The sequence below is a fragment of the Myripristis murdjan genome, chromosome 18 (assembly GCF_902150065.1).
Source record: "Myripristis murdjan chromosome 18, fMyrMur1.1, whole genome shotgun sequence".
NCBI classification, from domain to species: domain Eukaryota; kingdom Metazoa; phylum Chordata; class Actinopteri; order Holocentriformes; family Holocentridae; genus Myripristis; species Myripristis murdjan.
This window is the reverse complement of record NC_043997.1, coordinates 26955506-26978912: the sequence shown is the minus strand read 5'-3', so window position 1 is coordinate 26978912 and position 23407 is coordinate 26955506. Positions and strand designations below refer to the sequence as shown.

The following is a 23407-nucleotide window of genomic DNA, read 5'->3' as shown; positions in this document are numbered from 1 at the left end:
TTCAGCCATTGCCTCCAACAACTGTCACTGTGGATAAGGCTAAGTCCCATTGTGGTAAGTTTTGGCTTGTGAGTATACAAAATATTCTCGACAATACACATAATGTATTTCTCATTTTCTAACTCGTTAAGCTCACTTTGACTATTTAAACAATTGCTTTTTGTCTATATTGCCTGATCTTGAATTCATGTGGATACTCCATGTCAGTCAGCTTCTTGAGCATCTCTTAAGTACGTTTAGGTAATGTACATCATAGCTATTGAACCTTTTCCTAGATTTATTTTTCTCTTATAAAGTTTCAGTCTCTTAATATCTGATACATCTCCTACCCGGGGACCATATATTAAATGGATTTCTGGAACAGGGAGATGGAATAGGGGCTTGCTCCGTCCACTCCACGCATGGACCCGGTACTGCAGTATCTCCAGGAACGATGCACTCCCTCCCTCACCATGTGAAATAACAGCTTACGCTCGCTCCAGCTGCAAACACACATCGGCCCATAACTTGCAGGACTTGCAGCCACTGCCAACGGGACGTGTGGTATGCAGGGGCTTACGCTTTACATCTCAAGCGCTCATGCTTGCCGTCAACATCGCATACACAACTCCCAGCTCTCACACACAGCCAAAAGCTTTGTATACAATATTTCTCCCCCGACTGGCTCTGTCCAATTCAACCGGGGGTTCCACAACCGCACGCCGCGGACTGGGCAATCAAATGACAAGACTTCTCCTCATCTTTCCTGATTTTGCGCCGAGTGGATCCGCAGTCCTTTTCGGTGACAAATAGCTTCGGCACACTGGCTCCAATTCAAAGACGGACCTGGTATTGTGCTGAAGAGAAATCTCCAGTCATACATGTTCTGACTTGACATACTTGTTTTGACGTCTCAATCCTTGCCTTCCTGTGGCATTGGTTATCACCAGCTCTTGGGAGGAAATTCCACACATTCCTGTTGGAAAGTCTTTCAACTTTCAGTGGCCCAGAGGACTTCTGTCCCTGTACTCTGCCGGACTAATACCGTGACCGGGCCAAACAAGTGATGTCGTGACTCGATCTCTGCCGGAAGCTCCTCCAGAAAGCCCTAAACTTTACTCCAAACGACTTGAACTGTATACTGTCACTGCCATTTAATAAAGGTTTTGATGTCAGCTTTAGATCTGCTGCCCTTTGGAGGGACTTCTGGGCACGATTTGAAAATGCCAAAACCCAGTTTGCTGCTTTCATTGTGGAGAAACTGACTGACAATGCTTCTAAAACAGTTATTGTCAGAATGTTCAATGAGACGGTGAATGCAGCGGACATTTGTCTGTGGCCGGGTAGATATTGCACGGTTAAAGGCCAGGCTACTGTGGAGGTAATTCTGAGCCTAAAAAAATCAACACTGCAGAGGGTATTAAAGAAGAGAGAGAGAGCTCATAATGAAGGACAGGAGTCAGCATTAGTCTAGAAACATCAAGGCTTAAGCATTGCTTTGAAGCAAGAGCATAAGCACTTAGGTGATGCTTTCTCACTATGATGACGTCAAGGCTCACACAGGTCAAGTAACATTCTGTAAGAGAACAAGCCTGCACTGACCACAACTGCCATGCCTAAAGGCATATCAAGGTCTTACCTAATTAGAATGTATCCAGTCAGCCATCCTTGTGTAGAAAAACAAGATCACTAATCATCGGCCAGAGTCCAAGATCTGCAAACCTAAGGTACATCTGGCCCAATTAAAAATTCTTGTCTTACCAGAAAGCCTTACACTGGCACATCTACTCTTGTGATCATGTATGATCTCTTTGTTATGAACAGAATCGATGACACGGTGGTTGGGATGGTATAAAATCAAGTGCACAAACAAAGAAAGTCAGTCGTCTATCTTTTGTGATCGACTCACTGTTTGTTTCCATTTTGAGATCTCGAATGAAAATAAACCTGCCTGCTTGAGACGCTGCCTCGTTTCAGTCTTAATTTTGAAGCCTCCAAGACTTATTTTATTAGTGTTTTTGGTACCAAGTCTAAGAAGTTTTTGAAGTCAATCTGGCCTGATTTGGACCGAAGTTTTCCACATCACTACCAAAGTGAGGGATGAGGATGGCGCTTGGAACTGTGCTTGGAGGGTCCCCATGCGGCCTGCCATTTTTAAAGCGCTACAGAGAGTGGGAGGAGTTGTGCACGTGACCAAATGAGGTGAGGAGAGGCCCCCGCCTATATAGGCTCTGCCTGACCTCGGAGATGAGGTCATCACTGAATACTGAGAGCTGATTGGTCAGAAGGCTGTGACATCACCCACTCCAGCAGGCCTCCATTCGCCGCCGTTGTAAAGCTTGAATAAACACAAAAGCACCAGTGTTCCAACAAAGCCCCCTATGACATCATAAACCATCATGTCATCATAGATGATGATGATGTCGCAGGGCTCACAGCTGCCAACAAAGCCCCCTTATGACATCATAAACCATCATGTCATCATAGATGATGAATATCACAGGGCTCATAGCTTCTGGCTGGAGAGGCTGTTCTTCTTGTAAGGTTGACAAAGTCCCCATCCAGCAATGGCCAGGAAAGTGGGCACACCTTGGAGGAGTGCTCCAATGGCAGGAGGTGCGACCTCTGTGCAGAGTCAAACCACCTCTTCAGAGGTTGCCCAAAGTCTTTTGCCAACAAACTGAAGGCAGCCAAACAAAATGAAAATGGAGGAAACGGCAGACAAGACCAAGCAAGTTCAAATCTCCCGCCAAATCCTGTGACTGGAGTAGAGGAGGCGGGTGAGGCGGGAGAAGGGGAGGGGCCTGCAACAGCCTCATCAACGGAGAGCTCGGGCGAGGACGAGGTGATGCGGGCAGAGGGCGGAGCTAGTTCAGACGGTGAGGAGGACCAATCACAGGCTGATGCAGGGCTGACCTTCAACAATCCTTTTCAGTGACAAATAGCTTGATCGCACGGGCTCCAGTTTAAAGATGGAACTAGGATTGTGCTGAAGAGAAATGTCCAGTCATCCATGTTTTGACTTGTGCGTATGTGACTGGCAGGCAAACGCGGTTGATGAAACGGTTAAGAGAAGAACATAGTCCAAGCATGTGGAATGATAAGAAATAGAAGGAGAAATGTGAAACGGGCAGTGATGTTTGTTGCCCAAGCGAGCATGACGTATAAGGCCGTGCATTGGGCAAGCCGTGGCGTGTGTATTTGTAAGGCTGTTGTCTTTGGACACGCTGATCAGGGGAGAGCGCGGACGCAGTCCCCCACTACCATAAATTATGCAGTCGAGATTCCCACATTTGGGGAATTCGCAGGGGTCAGCACAGCCGGAGTGCAATGGCTGAGCCTCGCCCTGGGTGAACCACCTTCTTGATCATGGTATCTCCCCTGCCAGGTAAGTATGAAGTCACCGACACGCACGCTGGAGCCCCCTTCACACACACACACCACTCTGTCTCATGGTGCTCACACTGGCACAGTGGAACAAAACCACACACACACACACACACACACACACACACACAGCCTGGAACATCACTTCACATCCACTCTACATCCCTGCTTTTCCAAGGCTCACTAAGAGTTGCAATTATTTCCTTGAGAAGTTTGAATTGTGCACCCACCCACACACATCTCATCAAGAGTATCATGTGCAATCTCAAGCTAGACAAGATCAGGTATAATGTTAATGGTGCTCTTCAGAACTTTCACAAGACATGGGATGACCTTATTGGATTTGTTAAGCAACTAGATGGACTACAAGTAGAGTGATGGACTACCAGCTGACCAGTAACAACGTCGTGAACCCTGGCTGAGTAAGAACAATTCAACGTGCAACTGGACCCCCCATCCCCAATCTTTCCCTGAGTAAGAACAATTCAACGTGCAACTGGACCCCCCACCCCCAATCTTTCCCTTCCTCTATGTGTTCCCTCCTTGTCTGTCTGTCCGTGTGTCTCTTGCCTGTCTTTCATTTATATCTTTTTTTTTTCTTCTAATTATTGTTATTATTTCAGTTTCATTTCATTCCTCTGTTGTTGTTGTTGTTGTTTTTTCCTTCTCATGTACGGTTATTTTTCATGTTATATTCTACTTGCACTGTTTTGGAATAGTTTGATTCTATATAATCTTGGTAATATCATTATTATTATTGTACCTCACAACTTTGTGGATGTATTGGATTAAATCCTGTTTACCCTGTCAGTTGATATGAACATGCATCCATGGAAAAATCAATGAAAATAATTTTGAAAGAGAAGGTTGAATTGTGATCAAATGCCTTGATTCTACTTCCCATCATGCAAGCACCCAAGAAAACAATTGTAGATTCACACTGTTCATTTTTTCAAACAGCGCTCCAACACACTGTCTTTACACTAGCATTCTATTTCAAGGCACCAGTGCTGTTCTTATTGTTCTAGTTGGAATAATGTCAGTGCTTGATTTCCCATCATGCACTGTAAATGGAATCCCACGATCAGTGATGGAGTTGAACAGAGCCATGGACGGTGCCCGTGGATCCCAGCAAGTAACAAACATTATGCAAAGAAGGACTGCAAGAAACACAGTACAACTTACACACAATTTGTTGCATGGAAAATGGTGAAGTTGTTGCTGTTTGCTACGAGGATGGACTTCCAGCTGTGGCTGCTCAGCCATTTGTGTCTGCTTAGAAAAGCCTGGAGGAAAAAGCAGACTGGGCCAGTTGTGCCGCTGGGCAGAGTCCAGTCAGCGTGTGGCTGCTGGGTGGAAAGTGCTGGAGCCGTCGTATCCCTGAAACAATAGTTTGACTGCCTTTAAGCGAGGATGAATGTTTATGAATGTGATTAGTTGTTTGGTTCTGACATTTGACTTGATTTAAGAGTACGGATCTAGTCATCATGGAAATGGAGAAAACTGACATGCGGTGGAGAGGTCATGGTCCTTAAAACAGATACCGTCCCAGCGTTTCCCCATTTGGCCTACGTTTTCCCCGTAGCAGAGGTTTGACTAAAACAGCTGGTTTAGTGCAATTTTTGGGGTGGTGGTTATGAATGTGGGGGGGCAACACAATACATCACCCTCTACATTGAAGGGGGCGGGGACCTCAGCATCTCCTGTGAAGAGAGATGTTTGGCAGTTGGCTCCATTGTCCACCAGAGGCATATACAGCTGCGTTTGATTTGTGGGAGGTGAGCTGTTGGCTTGTGAAAAGGCACCGTCTTCACCTGCTTGTCGTGGGATTCACAGTCCGCTTTGATCTGCGTCCCATATTTACAGCTTTCCCTGGGATCTGGTGGTTCAGTGCTCCACTTTGACTCCCCAGAGGTTCCTATTTTCCGACTGGACCTTAACGCACCACGAGATGCGCAGGGGTCCAGAAGATGCGTTGGCCAAATGCTTTCTTTTCCTGCAATGATATGACCCGTTAGTCCTTGGCTAGTGGCTGTGCTTTGTGTGCCATTTGCTGACGTGTGGTTCAAGTGTGTGGCGGGAGGTCCAAACCGTCCGTGGGAGTGACCTGTCCGGGAGAGGGGCGCTTCCCTCTGAGCGTGTGAGAGTTATCGCTTCTCGGCCTTTTGGCTAAGATCAAGTGTAGTATCTGTTCTTATCAGTTTAATATCTGATACGTCCCCTACCCGGGGACCATATATTAAATGGATTTCTGCAACAGGGAGATGGAATAGGGGCTTGCTCCGTCCACTCCACGCATCGACCCGGTATTGCAGTATCTCCAGGAACGGTGCACCCCCTCCCTCACCATGTGCAATAACAGCTTACGCTCGCCCCAGCTCTTTCTCCAGCTGCAAACACACATCGGCCCATAACTTTGGACTTGCAGCCACTGCCAACGGGACGTGTGGTATGCAGGGGCTTACGCTTTACGTCTGAAGCGCTCATGCTTGCCGTCAACATCGCATACACAGCCAAAAGCTTTGTGTACAATATTTCTCTGCGATCGCCTCTTCTTGGTGGTAAAAATCCTTGCCTTCCTGTGGCATTGGTTATTACCAGCTCTTGGGAGGAAATTCCACACATTCCTCTTGGAAAGTCTTTCAACTTTCAGTGGCCCAGAGGACTTCTGTCCCTGTACTCTGCCGGACTAATACCGTGACCGGGCCGAGCAAGTGATGTCGTGACTCCATCTCTGCCGGAAGCTCCTCCAGAAAGCCCTAAACTTTACTCCAAACGACTTGAACTGTATACTGTCACTGCCATTTAATAAAGGTTTTGATGTCAGCTTTAGATCTGCTGCCCTTTGGAGGGACTTCTGGGCACGATTTGAAAATGCCAAAACCCAGTTTGCTGCTTTCATTGTGGAGAAACTGACTGACAATGCTTCTAAAACAGTTATTGTCAGAATGTTCAATGAGACGGTGAATGCAGAGGACATTTGTCTGTGGCCGGGTAGATATTGCACGGTTAAAGGCCAGGCTACTGTAGAGGTAATTCTGAGCCTAAAAAAATCAACACTGCAGAGGGTATTAAAGAAGAGAGAGAGAGCTCATAATGAAGGACAGGAGTCAGCATTAGTCTAGAAACATCAAGGCTTAAGCATTGCTTTGAAGCAAGAGCATAAGCACTTAGGTGATGCTTTCTCACTATGATGACGTCAAGGCTCACACAGGTCAAGTAACATTCTGTAAGAGAACAAGCCTGCACTGACCACAACTAGGGATGGCTCGATACCACTTTTTCACATCCGATACCGATACCGATGCTGCAGCCTTGAGGATCGGCCGATACCGATACCGATCCGATTCATTTTGTCACTTTAAAAGTTGTTAATAATACGTGGATGTAATTTGCTTGATACTGACATCTAAAAACACCACATTCACCTTACAACAACTATTCTGGTCCCCTAAAGAAAGAAGGAAAATATGTGACAACAACTAAAGTCATGTGTAACACTAAATAAAAGTGCAACTTGGTGCAAATTTTTCATTTGAGTTAGTTTTATCAACTCGGAGTAGTTTCACCTGGAGTTAAGCACGTGCACAACAGCTATAAGTTATAAGCTATAAGCTATAAGCTGTAAGAGTCACCAAGGCAACAGGGAAGCGTCGGGCGTTTTTCACCCCAATTGAATTGGAAATCTTAATGCATTCATACAGCAGTTTGAACATGTTATTTTTTATTTATTTATTTAGCAGCGGCAAAGGAGAGGGAGACGGCGTGGGAGGGTCAATGCGTAAGTTTAAATGTAGTCCGTTGCAATCAATAATATTACAGGGGAAAACTGCTTGAATTACTGCTGGCCTATTAATTTATTTCATTTAGGTGACGTGGAACGGTAATGCTCAAAAAGATAATTGTCTGGAAATGCTAAAACATCTATGCGCGGTCTTATAACCATCTCCCGACGGATATTTAATTCTCTGCGCAGTAACACTGCACCTTCATCCACGGGATCGTTGTCGAAAGGACATGCCATGTTCGTGAAAAAAAAAGACGCCATCTAACTACTAATGGACTTCTAATAAAGGTCTACTGACTGTTTTTAAAAATCATTTATTTATTTTTATTTATTTTTTTTAAAGTAACAGACGGCAGAACTAATACGCCACGCCAAAACACGCCTGCTGACTGAATGAATGAGGAAGTTAAATACGGTGTGTGGCTGAAAGAGGGCGGACACAGAGAGAAACTCGAGGTTTCATGAGAAAAACCTGGTCCCGACCAGGTTAGTTTCATGGAGTCTGTTACTGCGGTAACTGACCGAGAGCTTAAGTTACCTCCCCCTGTGAAACAGACTAGAGTTACCCCTCTTTCTCTGCTTTGTGTTACCTCCCTTTGTGAAACGGAAAACCTGCTTTGGGAAACGAACCCAAGATTGGCTGCACCAAAACAAAAACGGTTCGCTTTTCTTTGTACTCGCCTGTAAAAAGTCTCCGTACTCCTTTCCATGATGCTTCTTCAGATGCTTTATTAAGTCCGTTGTGTTAAAACGTCCGGTTTTGCTACCACCCCTTGAGACACTCATATAGTTAACGGAGGACATGACTACAGCTCTGCAGGCTTCTGCTCACGTGATGAAAACACAGGCACATGGCAACCATGGCAACAGCTCGTCTGTGTTACAGCATGTCGCGCAAAGTGAAGTTGAGGATATATGAGATAGCTTGGGCTTATGGATCGGATCGGACGGGTTCTAATAAAAAATCCGATACCCGATCCAGTCATTTTGGCCTGGATCGGACCCGATACCGATCCAGTGGATCGGATCGGACCATCCCTAACCACAACTGCCATGCCTAAAGGCATATCAAGGTCTTACCTAATTAGAATGTATCCAGTCAGCCATCCTTGTGTAGAAAAACAAGATCACTAATCATCGGCCAGAGTCCAAGATCTGCAAACCTAAGGTACATCTGGCCCAATTAAAAATTCTTGTCTTACCAGAAAGCCTTACACTGGCACATCTACTCTTGTGATCATGTATGATCTCTTTGTTATGAACAGAATCGATGACACGGTGGTTGGGAGGGTATAAAATCAAGTGCACAAACAAAGAAAGTCAGTCGTCTATCTTTTGTGATCGACTCACTGTTTGTTTCCATTTTGAGATCTCGAATGAAAATAAACCTGCCTGCTTGAGACGCTGCCTCGTTTCAGTCTTAATTTTGAAGCCTCCAAGACTTATTTTATTAGTGTTTTTGGTACCAAGTCTAAGAAGTTTTTGAAGTCAATCTGGCCTGATTTGGACCGAAGTTTTCCACATCACTACCAAAGTGAGGGATGAGGATGGCGCTTGGAACTGTGCTTGGAGGGTCCCCATGCGGCCTGCCATTTTTAAAGCGCTACAGAGAGTGGGAGGAGTTGTGCACGTGACCAAATGAGGTGAGGAGAGGCCCCCGCCTATATAGGCTCTGCCTGACCTCGGAGATGAGGTCATCACTGAATACTGAGAGCTGATTGGTCAGAAGGCTGTGACATCACCCACTCCAGCAGGCCTCCATTCGCCGCCGTTGTAAAGCTTGAATAAACACAAAAGCACCAGTGTTCCAACAAAGCCCCCTATGACATCATAAACCATCATGTCATCATAGATGATGATGATGATGTCGCAGGGCTCACAGCTGCCAACAAAGCCCCCTTATGACATCATAAACCATCATGTCATCATAGATGATGAATATCACAGGGCTCATAGCTTCTGGCTGGAGAGGCTGTTCTTCTTGTAAGGTTGACAAAGTCCCCGGGAGGAGTTGTGCACGTGACCAAATGAGGTGAGGAGAGGCCCCCGCCTATATAGGCTCTGCCTGACCTCGGAGATGAGGTCATCACTGAATACTGAGAGCTGATTGGTCAGAAGGCTGTGACATCACCCACTCCAGCAGGCCTCCATTCGCCGCCGTTGTAAAGCTTGAATAAACACAAAAGCACCAGTGTTCCAACAAAGCCCCCTATGACATCATAAACCATCATGTCATCATAGATGATGATGATGTCGCAGGGCTCACAGCTGCCAACAAAGCCCCCTTATGACATCATAAACCATCATGTCATCATAGATGATGAATATCACAGGGCTCATAGCTTCTGGCTGGAGAGGCTGTTCTTCTTGTAAGGTTGACAAAGTCCCCATCCAGCAATGGCCAGGAAAGTGGGCACACCTTGGAGGAGTGCTCCAATGGCAGGAGGTGCGACCTCTGTGCAGAGTCAAACCACCTCTTCAGAGGTTGCCCAAAGTCTTTTGCCAACAAACTGAAGGCAGCCAAACAAAATGAAAATGGAGGAAACGGCAGACAAGACCAAGCAAGTTCAAATCTCCCGCCAAATCCTGTGACTGGAGTAGAGGAGGCGGGTGAGGCGGGAGAAGGGGAGGGGCCTGCAACAGCCTCATCAACGGAGAGCTCGGGCGAGGACGAGGTGATGCGGGCAGAGGGCGGAGCTAGTTCAGACGGTGAGGAGGACCAATCACAGGCTGATGCAGGGCTGACCTTCAACAATCCTTTTCAGTGACAAATAGCTTGATCGCACGGGCTCCAGTTTAAAGATGGAACTAGGATTGTGCTGAAGAGAAATGTCCAGTCATCCATGTTTTGACTTGTGCGTATGTGACTGGCAGGCAAACGCGGTTGATGAAACGGTTAAGAGAAGAACATAGTCCAAGCATGTGGAATGATAAGAAATAGAAGGAGAAATGTGAAACGGGCAGTGATGTTTGTTGCCCAAGCGAGCATGACGTATAAGGCCGTGCATTGGGCAAGCCGTGGCGTGTGTATTTGTAAGGCTGTTGTCTTTGGACACGCTGATCAGGGGAGAGCGCGGACGCAGTCCCCCACTACCATAAATTATGCAGTCGAGATTCCCACATTTGGGGAATTCGCAGGGGTCAGCACAGCCGGAGTGCAATGGCTGAGCCTCGCCCTGGGTGAACCACCTTCTTGATCATGGTATCTCCCCTGCCAGGTAAGTATGAAGTCACCGACACGCACGCTGGAGCCCCCTTCACACACACACACCTCTCTGTCTCATGGTGCTCACACTGGCACAGTGGAACAAAACCACACACACACACACACACACACACACACACACACACACACACACACACACACACACACACAGCCTGGAACATCACTTCACATCCACTCTACATCCCTGCTTTTCCAAGGCTCACTAAGAGTTGCAATTATTTCCTTGAGAAGTTTGAATTGTGCACCCACCCACACACATCTCATCAAGAGTATCATGTGCAATCTCAAGCTAGACAAGATCAGGTATAATGTTAATGGTGCTCTTCAGAACTTTCACAAGACATGGGATGACCTTATTGGATTTGTTAAGCAACTAGATGGACTACAAGTAGAGTGATGGACTACCAGCTGACCAGTAACAACGTCGTGAACCCTGGCTGAGTAAGAACAATTCAACGTGCAACTGGACCCCCCATCCCCAATCTTTCCCTGAGTAAGAACAATTCAACGTGCAACTGGACCCCCCACCCCCAATCTTTCCCTTCCTCTATGTGTTCCCTCCTTGTCTGTCTGTCCGTGTGTCTCTTGCCTGTCTTTCATTTATATCTTTTTTTTTCTTCTAATTATTGTTATTATTTCAGTTTCATTTCATTCCTCTGTTGTTGTTGTTGTTGTTTTTTCCTTCTCATGTACGGTTATTTTTCATGTTATATTCTACTTGCACTGTTTTGGAATAGTTTGATTCTATATAATCTTGGTAATATCATTATTATTATTGTACCTCACAACTTTGTGGATGTATTGGATTAAATCCTGTTTACCCTGTCAGTTGATATGAACATGCATCCATGGAAAAATCAATGAAAATAATTTTGAAAGAGAAGGTTGAATTGTGATCAAATGCCTTGATTCTACTTCCCATCATGCAAGCACCCAAGAAAACAATTGTAGATTCACACTGTTCATTTTTTCAAACAGCGCTCCAACACACTGTCTTTACACTAGCATTCTATTTCAAGGCACCAGTGCTGTTCTTATTGTTCTAGTTGGAATAATGTCAGTGCTTGATTTCCCATCATGCACTGTAAATGGAATCCCACGATCAGTGATGGAGTTGAACAGAGCCATGGACGGTGCCCGTGGATCCCAGCAAGTAACAAACATTATGCAAAGAAGGACTGCAAGAAACACAGTACAACTTACACACAATTTGTTGCATGGAAAATGGTGAAGTTGTTGCTGTTTGCTACGAGGATGGACTTCCAGCTGTGGCTGCTCAGCCATTTGTGTCTGCTTAGAAAAGCCTGGAGGAAAAAGCAGACTGGGCCAGTTGTGCCGCTGGGCAGAGTCCAGTCAGCGTGTGGCTGCTGGGTGGAAAGTGCTGGAGCCGTCGTATCCCTGAAACAATAGTTTGACTGCCTTTAAGCGAGGATGAATGTTTATGAATGTGATTAGTTGTTTGGTTCTGACATTTGACTTGATTTAAGAGTACGGATCTAGTCATCATGGAAATGGAGAAAACTGACATGCGGTGGAGAGGTCATGGTCCTTAAAACAGATACCGTCCCAGCGTTTTCCCATTTGACCTACGTTTTCCCCGTAGCAGAGGTTTGACTAAAACAGCTGGTTTAGTGCAATTTTTGGGGTGGTGGTTATGAATGTGGGGGGGCAACACAATACATCACCCTCTACATTGAAGGGGGCGGGGACCTCAGCATCTCCTGTGAAGAGAGATGTTTGGCAGTTGGCTCCATTGTCCACCAGAGGCATATACAGCTGCGTTTGATTTGTGGGAGGTGAGCTGTTGGCTTGTGAAAAGGCACCGTCTTCACCTGCTTGTCATGGGATTCACAGTCCGCTTTGATCTGCGTCCCATATTTACAGCTTTCCCTGGGATCTGGTGGTTCAGTGCTCCACTTTGACTCCCCAGAGGTTCCTATTTTCCGACTGGACCTTAACGCACCACGAGATGCGCAGGGGTCCAGAAGATGCGTTGGCCAAATGCTTTCTTTTCCTGCAATGATATGACCCGTTAGTCCTTGGCTAGTGGCTGTGCTTTGTGTGCCATTTGCTGACGTGTGGTTCAAGTGTGTGGCGGGAGGTCCAAACCGTCCGTGGGAGTGACCTGTCCGGGAGAGGGGCGCTTCCCTCTGAGGGTGTGAGAGTTATCGCTTCTCGGCCTTTTGGCTAAGATCAAGTGTAGTATCTGTTCTTATCAGTTTAATATCTGATACGTCCCCTACCCGGGGACCATATATTAAATGGATTTCTGCAACAGGGAGATGGAATAGGGGCTTGCTCCGTCCACTCCACGCATCGACCCGGTATTGCAGTATCTCCAGGAACGGTGCACCCCCTCCCTCACCATGTGCAATAACAGCTTACGCTCGCCCCAGCTCTTTCTCCAGCTGCAAACACACATCGGCCCATAACTTTGGACTTGCAGCCACTGCCAACGGGACGTGTGGTATGCAGGGGCTTACGCTTTACGTCTGAAGCGCTCATGCTTGCCGTCAACATCGCATACACAGCCAAAAGCTTTGTGTACAATATTTCTCTGCGATCGCCTCTTCTTGGTGGTAAAAATCCTTGCCTTCCTGTGGCATTGGTTATTACCAGCTCTTGGGAGGAAATTCCACACATTCCTCTTGGAAAGTCTTTCAACTTTCAGTGGCCCAGAGGACTTCTGTCCCTGTACTCTGCCGGACTAATACCGTGACCGGGCCGAGCAAGTGATGTCGTGACTCCATCTCTGCCGGAAGCTCCTCCAGAAAGCCCTAAACTTTACTCCAAACGACTTGAACTGTATACTGTCACTGCCATTTAATAAAGGTTTTGATGTCAGCTTTAGATCTGCTGCCCTTTGGAGGGACTTCTGGGCACGATTTGAAAATGCCAAAACCCAGTTTGCTGCTTTTATTGTGGAGAAACTGACTGACAATGCTTCTAAAACAGTTATTGTCAGAATGTTCAATGAGACGGTGAATGCAGAGGACATTTGTCTGTGGCCGGGTAGATATTGCACGGTTAAAGGCCAGGCTACTGTAGAGGTAATTCTGAGCCTAAAAAAATCAACACTGCAGAGGGTATTAAAGAAGAGAGAGAGAGCTCATAATGAAGGACAGGAGTCAGCATTAGTCTAGAAACATCAAGGCTTAAGCATTGCTTTGAAGCAAGAGCATAAGCACTTAGGTGATGCTTTCTCACTATGATGACGTCAAGGCTCACACAGGTCAAGTAACATTCTGTAAGAGAACAAGCCTGCACTGACCACAACTGCCATGCCTAAAGGCATATCAAGGTCTTACCTAATTAGAATGTATCCAGTCAGCCATCCTTGTGTAGAAAAACAAGATCACTAATCATCGGCCAGAGTCCAAGATCTGCAAACCTAAGGTACATCTGGCCCAATTAAAAATTCTTGTCTTACCAGAAAGCCTTACACTGGCACATCTACTCTTGTGATCATGTATGATCTCTTTGTTATGAACAGAATCGATGACACGGTGGTTGGGAGGGTATAAAATCAAGTGCACAAACAAAGAAAGTCAGTCGTCTATCTTTTGTGATCGACTCACTGTTTGTTTCCATTTTGAGATCTCGAATGAAAATAAACCTGCCTGCTTGAGACGCTGCCTCGTTTCAGTCTTAATTTTGAAGCCTCCAAGACTTATTTTATTAGTGTTTTTGGTACCAAGTCTAAGAAGTTTTTGAAGTCAATCTGGCCTGATTTGGACCGAAGTTTTCCACATCACTACCAAAGTGAGGGATGAGGATGGCGCTTGGAACTGTGCTTGGAGGGTCCCCATGCGGCCTGCCATTTTTAAAGCGCTACAGAGAGTGGGAGGAGTTGTGCACGTGACCAAATGAGGTGAGGAGAGGCCCCCGCCTATATAGGCTCTGCCTGACCTCGGAGATGAGGTCATCACTGAATACTGAGAGCTGATTGGTCAGAAGGCTGTGACATCACCCACTCCAGCAGGCCTCCATTCGCCGCCGTTGTAAAGCTTGAATAAACACAAAAGCACCAGTGTTCCAACAAAGCCCCCTATGACATCATAAACCATCATGTCATCATAGATGATGATGATGTCGCAGGGCTCACAGCTGCCAACAAAGCCCCCTTATGACATCATAAACCATCATGTCATCATAGATGATGAATATCACAGGGCTCATAGCTTCTGGCTGGAGAGGCTGTTCTTCTTGTAAGGTTGACAAAGTCCCCATCCAGCAATGGCCAGGAAAGTGGGCACACCTTGGAGGAGTGCTCCAATGGCAGGAGGTGCGACCTCTGTGCAGAGTCAAACCACCTCTTCAGAGGTTGCCCAAAGTCTTTTGCCAACAAACTGAAGGCAGCCAAACAAAATGAAAATGGAGGAAACGGCAGACAAGACCAAGCAAGTTCAAATCTCCCGCCAAATCCTGTGACTGGAGTAGAGGAGGCGGGTGAGGCGGGAGAAGGGGAGGGGCCTGCAACAGCCTCATCAACGGAGAGCTCGGGCGAGGACGAGGTGATGCGGGCAGAGGGCGGAGCTAGTTCAGACGGTGAGGAGGACCAATCACAGGCTGATGCAGGGCTGACCTTCAACAATCCTTTTCAGTGACAAATAGCTTGATCGCACGGGCTCCAGTTTAAAGATGGAACTAGGATTGTGCTGAAGAGAAATGTCCAGTCATCCATGTTTTGACTTGTGCGTATGTGACTGGCAGGCAAACGCGGTTGATGAAACGGTTAAGAGAAGAACATAGTCCAAGCATGTGGAATGATAAGAAATAGAAGGAGAAATGTGAAACGGGCAGTGATGTTTGTTGCCCAAGCGAGCATGACGTATAAGGCCGTGCATTGGGCAAGCCGTGGCGTGTGTATTTGTAAGGCTGTTGTCTTTGGACACGCTGATCAGGGGAGAGCGCGGACGCAGTCCCCCACTACCATAAATTATGCAGTCGAGATTCCCACATTTGGGGAATTCGCAGGGGTCAGCACAGCCGGAGTGCAATGGCTGAGCCTCGCCCTGGGTGAACCACCTTCTTGATCATGGTATCTCCCCTGCCAGGTAAGTATGAAGTCACCGACACGCACGCTGGAGCCCCCTTCACACACACACACCACTCTGTCTCATGGTGCTCACACTGGCACAGTGGAACAAAACCACACACACACACACACACACACACACACACACACACACACACACACACACACAGCCTGGAACATCACTTCACATCCACTCTACATCCCTGCTTTTCCAAGGCTCACTAAGAGTTGCAATTATTTCCTTGAGAAGTTTGAATTGTGCACCCACCCACACACATCTCATCAAGAGTATCATGTGCAATCTCAAGCTAGACAAGATCAGGTATAATGTTAATGGTGCTCTTCAGAACTTTCACAAGACATGGGATGACCTTATTGGATTTGTTAAGCAACTAGATGGACTACAAGTAGAGTGATGGACTACCAGCTGACCAGTAACAACGTCGTGAACCCTGGCTGAGTAAGAACAATTCAACGTGCAACTGGACCCCCCCTCCCCAATCTTTCCCTGAGTAAGAACAATTCAACGTGCAACTGGACCCCCCACCCCCAATCTTTCCCTTCCTCTATGTGTTCCCTCCTTGTCTGTCTGTCCGTGTGTCTCTTGCCTGTCTTTCATTTATATCTTTTTTTTTCTTCTAATTATTGTTATTATTTCAGTTTCATTTCATTCCTCTGTTGTTGTTGTTGTTTTTTTTTCCTTCTCATGTACGGTTATTTTTCATGTTATATTCTACTTGCACTGTTTTGGAATAGTTTGATTCTATATAATCTTGGTAATATCATTATTATTATTGTACCTCACAACTTTGTGGATGTATTGGATTAAATCCTGTTTACCCTGTCAGTTGATATGAACATGCATCCATGGAAAAATCAATGAAAATAATTTTGAAAGAGAAGGTTGAATTGTGATCAAATGCCTTGATTCTACTTCCCATCATGCAATGCAGCATTGCTGCATGAAAGCACCCAAGAAAACAATTGTAGATTCACACTGTTCATTTTTTCAAACAGCGCTCCAACACACTGTCTTTACACTAGCATTCTATTTCAAGGCACCAGTGCTGTTCTTATTGTTCTAGTTGGAATAATGTCAGTGCTTGATTTCCCATCATGCACTGTAAATGGAATCCCACGATCAGTGATGGAGTTGAACAGAGCCATGGACGGTGCCCGTGGATCCCAGCAAGTAACAAACATTATGCAAAGAAGGACTGCAAGAAACACAGTACAACTTACACACAATTTGTTGCATGGAAAATGGTGAAGTTGTTGCTGTTTGCTACGAGGATGGACTTCCAGCTGTGGCTGCTCAGCCATTTGTGTCTGCTTAGAAAAGCCTGGAGGAAAAAGCAGACTGGGCCAGTTGTGCCGCTGGGCAGAGTCCAGTCAGCGTGTGGCTGCTGGGTGGAAAGTGCTGGAGCCGTCGTATCCCTGAAACAATAGTTTGACTGCCTTTAAGCGAGGATGAATGTTTATGAATGTGATTAGTTGTTTGGTTCTGACATTTGACTTGATTTAAGAGTACGGATCTAGTCATCATGGAAATGGAGAAAACTGACATGCGGTGGAGAGGTCATGGTCCTTAAAACAGATACCGTCCCAGCGTTTTCCCATTTGACCTACGTTTTCCCCGTAGCAGAGGTTTGACTAAAACAGCTGGTTTAGTGCAATTTTTGGGGTGGTGGTTATGAATGTGGGGGGGCAACACAATACATCACCCTCTACATTGAAGGGGGCGGGGACCTCAGCATCTCCTGTGAAGAGAGATGTTTGGCAGTTGGCTCCATTGTCCACCAGAGGCATATACAGCTGCGTTTGATTTGTGGGAGGTGAGCTGTTGGCTTGTGAAAAGGCACCGTCTTCACCTGCTTGTCGTGGGATTCACAGTCCGCTTTGATCTGCGTCCCATATTTACAGCTTTCCCTGGGATCTGGTGGTTCAGTGCTCCACTTTGACTCCCCAGAGGTTCCTATTTTCCGACTGGACCTTAACGCACCACGAGATGCGCAGGGGTCCAGAAGATGCGTTGGCCAAATGCTTTCTTTTCCTGCAATGATATGACCCGTTAGTCCTTGGCTAGTGGCTGTGCTTTGTGTGCCATTTGCTGACGTGTGGTTCAAGTGTGTGGCGGGAGGTCCAAACCGTCCGTGGGAGTGACCTGTCCGGGAGAGGGGCGCTTCCCTCTGAGGGTGTGAGAGTTATCGCTTCTCTGCCTTTTGGCTAAGACAGCGATCGCCTCCTTCTGGTGGTAAATCCTTGCCTTTTTGTGGCACTGGTGCTTACCAGCTCTCGGGAGGAAATTCCACATATTCCTGTTGATAACTGTTTCAACTTTTTGTAGTTGAAAATCTTTAATCCTCAGGATTTCATTGGCTCAGAGGACCTTTTACCTGTACTCTGCCGGAGAAACACCTCGACCAAGCCAAAGAAGCAAAGGTAAGTGATTTTTAATTTTTGCTTTTTAGGTTTTACTTTTCTTAGTATTTTAGGACCCTTTTATTCTTGTTATTTATTGGTACGTGGAGATTTTAATTTCCTTTAATTTTTTTTTTAAAGTGTGGTGCCTCCACCATGTCAGCCAACCATGCTGGCATGCGGAGGCACCACAGTGTCCGTTTTACCTTTTTAGAGAAAGATGGGAAGCTGATGGGGATGTCGAGACTTGACTTCTCCCGGAAGCTCATCCAAAAAGCCTTGAACTTTTCCCCTAACGACCTGAATTGTATATTGACACTGCCTTTTAACAAAGGATTTGACGTAAGTTTTCGCTCTGCTGTCCTTTTGAGGGAATTCTGGACACGTTTTGAAAATGCCAAAACCCAGTTTGCTGCGTTCAATGTGGAGAAACTGACTGACAATGCTTCTAAAACAGTTATTGTCAGAATGTTCAATGAGACGGTGAATGCAGATGACATTTGTTTGTGGCTGGGTAGATATTGCACAGTTAAAGGCCAGGCTACCAAAGTGAGAGATGAGGATGGCATCTGGAACTGTGCCTGGAGGGTCCCCATCCAGCAATGGCCGGACCCCCAGGGCTTTCAGGGCTTGAAACATCTGCCATCCATGGTAGTCCTGGGAGATAACAGGGGCTATATCCACTACCAGGGACAACCCAAGCTCTGCCGCAAGTGTGGTGAGCATGGTCACCTGGTAGAAGCATGTCAGCAAATTGTATGCGGAAAGTGCAGAGAAATTGGGCACACCTTTGAGGAGTGCACCAATGGCAGGAGGTGCAATCTCTGTGGAGAGTCAAACCACCTCTTCAGAGATTGCCCAAAGTCCTTTGCCAACAAACTGAAGGCAGCCAAACAAAATGGAAATGAAGGAAACGGTACACAAGACCAAGCAGTTAGAGAGCTAATTGAGGAGGCTGGGCTGGAAAATTCAAATCTCCCGCCAAATCCTGTGACTGGAGTAGAGGAGTCAGGTGAGGCGGGAGAAGGGGAGGGGCCTGCAATGGCCTCATCGACAGAGACCTCAAGTGAGGATGAGGTGATGCAGGCAGAGGGCGGAGCTGGTTCAGATAGCGAGGAGGACCAATCACAGGCTGACAGCGAGGATGCCCCCCTCCCCGATGCCCAGCATGCCAAGAGAACCATTTCAGAATTGTCCTCTGAGTCTCCTGTAGCCTCAGAGAAGAGGGGAAGAGTTGGGACTCTCTCAGACAGTTCATCTGTGGAGGAGCCCAGAGTCTTCCCCTCCAATTCACCAAATGAAGTGTCGTTCTTGTCAATAGCTCTGCAATCAACCCCTAAGGACTCCAAAATGAATGCAGCACTGCGCCAGAGGCCAACCCCCAGAGTCCGACAGGGAAACAGTGCTCAACTCCGCCACTCTTCGCTTGCAGGAGTGAAGGAAGAGCTCTGTTCACAAGAAATCCGCTAACTGCTTTTTTTAGTCATTTTAACCCCCTTTTAGTCTTTTAAAATGTCATACCTGTTGCTTTTAACCATACTCATGACACTCACCTTCTCAACCATCAATGTGAGAAGCGTGAAGTCGAGAGTTAGAGCCCAGGCTGTTTTATCCTTTCTAAATTCTTTTAAGTCAGATGTGTTTTTAATACAGGAATGCGGCCTACCGTTTTTAAAGCACTACAGAGAGTGGGAGGAGATGTGGCCACAAGCGTCGATATGGAGCGGGTCAAATAACAACAAAAACGATGGAGTGGCCATTTTAATCAAAAACCCTCTGGTTCTGGTGAAGGGCAGCACTGTGGTGAGAGACGGCAGGGCCCTTTTAACACACCTGACTTTTATGGGAAAAGATTTTAAGCTCTTAAATATTTATGGTTTTAATGACAAGAATGACAGGTATGACCTTTTAGAAGACTTGCAGTTCCACATGCTAGGTAGGGCACCTTTAGTTGTAGGCGGGGATTTTAACTGTGTTTTAAGTAGGAAAGACAGGAAAAGGGCAGGGGCGGATTTTACAGTCGACAAGACATCGGTTTTATTGCAGGGCATATGCAGGGATTTTAAACTTCAGGACTGTTTTAAAACCATGCATCCCAGAGAGGAGGGCTTCACCTGGTTCAGTGGTGACGGCACCAGAGCCTCTCGCATAGACTATCTTTTTACACGGGCCTGTTCACCAACCGATGCTAGATTAACACCTGTTTTCTTTTCCGATCACGTTATGCTCTCCTGCACCCTTTCACTCGCTTCTGGTGTGACAGCAGGAAGTGGTCTGTGGAAACTCAACTGCTCCCTTTTAGAGGATAGGGAGTTAGTTAGACAGTACAGGGAGCAGTATCAAGAGTGGCAGACCCTTCAAGACTTTTACCATACACGCGCACACTGGTGGGAAATGGTGAAGGGTAAGACCCGGACTTTCTTTAGGCAGGCAGGTAAGAAAAAGAAAGATAGGGACGACAGACGCATGTTGGGACTGCAGAAAAGACTCCAGAGGTATTTTAAACTAAATCAAGAAGGTATGGATTTTAATGAAGAGATACGGGAAGTGAAAACACAGATGTCGCTTTTAGCAGAAATTAAAAGCAAGGGTGTCATTTTAAGAAGCAGGGAAAAGGAAATTGAGGAAGGGGAAAAGTGCACAAGATATTTTTTTAAGAAAATTGTAAATAACAGAGGATCCATTTTTAAATTACAAAAAGACAACGGGTGCACTGCAAACACGACAGAGGAAATTAAAGAAACTATAGAAAATTTTTATGGGGAGCTTTACAAGGAAAAACCTGTTTTATTGGACACCATGAACAATGTTTTAGAGGCCATTGAAAACACAGTGACAGACGGAGTGCTTTTAACCCAAGATTTTACCATGTCCGAGTTAAGTAAATGTATCAAGAGTTTTAAGAAAGGGAAGTCCCCTGGAGAAGACGGGCTTCCCTTAGAATTTTATTTGACTTTTTGGGACATTTTAGCACCCGACTTGCTTGCTGTTTTTATGGACTTTGAACATCTGGACAGACTTCCTGACAGTTTTAGAGTAGGGATAGTGACTCTCCTCCATAAAGACAAAGACAAGACTGACTTGAGGAACTGGAGACCTATCACCCTTTTAAATATAGACTGTAAACTTTTTAGCAAGGTTTTAGCATCACGTATGTCTTTGTTTTTAGAGGAGCTGATTCACCCGGATCAAGCCTGTGCCGTCCCGGGGAGGAAGATCACCGACAGCCTCGTACTGATCAGAGACACCATCTGTTATGCGAGAGACAGAGACATCCGGCTAGTAGTCCTAAATTTAGATTTTGAGAAAGCCTTTGATCGGGTCTCGCACCAGTACCTTTTCCAGGTACTGCCAAAGATGGGGTTCCCAGAAAGGTTTATAGCTTGGGTGGGACTGCTGTATCGGGGCATCACCAGCAGATTTGTGGTTAACGGGCATCTGACAAAAGCAGTCAATATACACTGCGGTGTCCGTCAGGGTTGTCCGTTATCTGCCCTCCTCTACGTTGTCTGTATAGAACCCCTGGCACAGATCTTGAGAAGGGATCAACGAATCCACGGGGTGGGAGTGCCAGGGAGCGGGGGACTGGAGACAAAATGCATTTTATATATGGACGACGTGAACATTTTATGCACTGACCTTTTATCTGTGAACAGGACTCTGGACGTGACTGACTGGTTTGGACGGGCCTCTGGGTCAAAACTGAACAGGAGCAAGACCCAAGCCCAATTTTACGGACCGTGGACAGCGACAGAGATGACAGGACTCCCCCTGACTGTGACCCAGACTGACCAAAAGATCCTGGGGGTCAAATTTGATCGGGAGGGGGGAGGGAAAACAAATTGGCCAGACTTGGTAGGGAAAGTTAGACAGAGACTAGGGTACTGGGGACTTAGGGGACTGACCATGGAAGGAAAGGTTTTAATCATCAAAGCAGTGATTTTACCTTTGCTTTTATTGATCAGTTCTGTTTTTATCCCACCAAGGAGAGTGCTACTCGACCTGGACCGAGCCATGTTCTACTTTTTATGGGGATCCAAGTGGGAACGACTGAGGAGGGAGGTGATGAAGAGGCCAAAGGAGAAAGGAGGAAAAGGAGTGCCCGACCTTTTGTTGTTTTTAGGAAGCCGATACACCACAACACACATAAAACAAGCCACAGCCCCATCCAGAAACCCCAAGACTGAAGCCATGACGCGTTTCTGGATGGGGTCCTACCTCAGAAGACTGAAACTTTTACCCACTGATCTTAGAGTACCTGTGTCTTTTAGCCTGCCAAACGCATATGCTTTTATCCAGAAGTTTTTAAAGAATTTTAACTTGGAGCAGGAGGAGTTGCATGTTTTAACCAACCACCGCTCTCTCATTTCTGTTGTGCAGGAGCGGGAACCAGTGAGTCCAGTGCGCGGGCTCGCCTTTGGCGAGCCCTCCACAGTTTGGCGCAACGTGAACCATTCTGCTCTCCCAAACAGACTCCGGGACCTGTCGTGGCTGGTGGCTCATGAGATCCTCCCAGTCAGGTCCGTAATGCACTCCCGGGGCATGTCCGCGACCTCAATCTGCCCCCGACCAGGTTGTGGCGCGCCTGAGTCGGTGAGGCATCTGCTCTGGGAGTGCAGCGCTGCCGTAGACCAGTGGGCGACAGCCGGCTCCTTGCAATTCCCGTACTTACCGGTTAGGGAGGTCCTGACAGCACAAATGGTGCTGTATGGGGTGAGCCAAGGAAAAAAACAAAACAAAAAGGACTTTGCAAAACAGTGGCTCACCCTCGCCGCCATCAAAGACGCCATATGGACCTCCAGAAACTTGCTGGTAAGAAGGCAAAGGCAGAGCCCCCCCGTGGCTGTGATCCGGATGGCAGCAGCGACGGTCCAAGCGGCCGGACCTGCAGGCGGCGGGCCTAGGACACAGCCACAAAGAAGATTCGCCTCACTGCTCATTCGGACGAAGGTGTCGGAAGCCACACAGTAAAAGGTCAAAGCAGCGGCGGCCTGGCTCTCCGGGTGTGGCAGGTGGGAAGGAGCAAAAGGGTGGGGGTCTCCGCTGAGCACCACGGCAGGATCCCGAGAGACCTAATCTGTTTGGGAGAGCGGAATGAGTTACCCTTGGAAAGGACTCACCCCGCTTCTGCACATTTTAACAAATGCACTCCTTTTTAAAAGATTTTATTGAACTCAGCACACATACATTGTTTGTTTTAAATGCACCTTTACCTTTTACGACCACCATGTTCTTATCTGTTATGCCTTTTAAAACAATGTCTTTTATTGTTTTAAACTAAATTATTGCTAAACAGATTGTATTTATTTATTACTTGACTGGTGTTTTAAAGGGTAAATTGTTGCTTTATTATCCAATGTGAATATTGTATGTGAGGACTGAAAAGTATCAATAAATACTTTCGAAAGAAAAAAAATCTGTTCTTATCAGTTTAATATCTGATACGTCCCCTACCCGGGGACCATATATTAAATGGATTTCTGGAACAGGGAGATGGAATAGGGGCTTGCTCCGTCCACTCCACGCATCGACCCGGTATTGCAGTATCTCCAGGAACGGTGCACCCCCT

The 23407-nt window shown here is 46.5% G+C and overlaps 5 non-coding genes and 2 pseudogenes across 5 annotated transcripts; 4 read left to right on the top strand and 3 right to left on the bottom strand.

Moving 5' to 3' along the window:
• Positions 1–263: 263 nt before the first annotated feature.
• LOC115377190 (uncharacterized) lies at positions 264–444 on the top strand (annotated as a pseudogene).
• A 2767-nt stretch (positions 445–3211) lies between these two features.
• Positions 3212–3375, bottom strand: LOC115377166 (U1 spliceosomal RNA). The gene has a single exon (XR_003929921.1). It is a non-coding gene; the product is annotated as a U1 spliceosomal RNA (small nuclear RNA).
• Positions 3376–5515: 2140 nt separating this feature from the next.
• Positions 5516–5706, top strand: LOC115377182 (U2 spliceosomal RNA). The gene has a single exon (XR_003929935.1). It is a non-coding gene; the product is annotated as a U2 spliceosomal RNA (small nuclear RNA).
• Positions 5707–10215: 4509 nt separating this feature from the next.
• LOC115377164 (U1 spliceosomal RNA) lies at positions 10216–10379 on the bottom strand. The gene has a single exon (XR_003929919.1). It is a non-coding gene; the product is annotated as a U1 spliceosomal RNA (small nuclear RNA).
• Positions 10380–12546: 2167 nt separating this feature from the next.
• LOC115377181 (U2 spliceosomal RNA) lies at positions 12547–12737 on the top strand. The gene has a single exon (XR_003929934.1). It is a non-coding gene; the product is annotated as a U2 spliceosomal RNA (small nuclear RNA).
• Positions 12738–15280: 2543 nt separating this feature from the next.
• On the bottom strand, positions 15281–15444 carry LOC115377163 (U1 spliceosomal RNA). The gene has a single exon (XR_003929918.1). It is a non-coding gene; the product is annotated as a U1 spliceosomal RNA (small nuclear RNA).
• A 7789-nt stretch (positions 15445–23233) lies between these two features.
• LOC115377189 (uncharacterized) lies at positions 23234–23407 on the top strand (annotated as a pseudogene).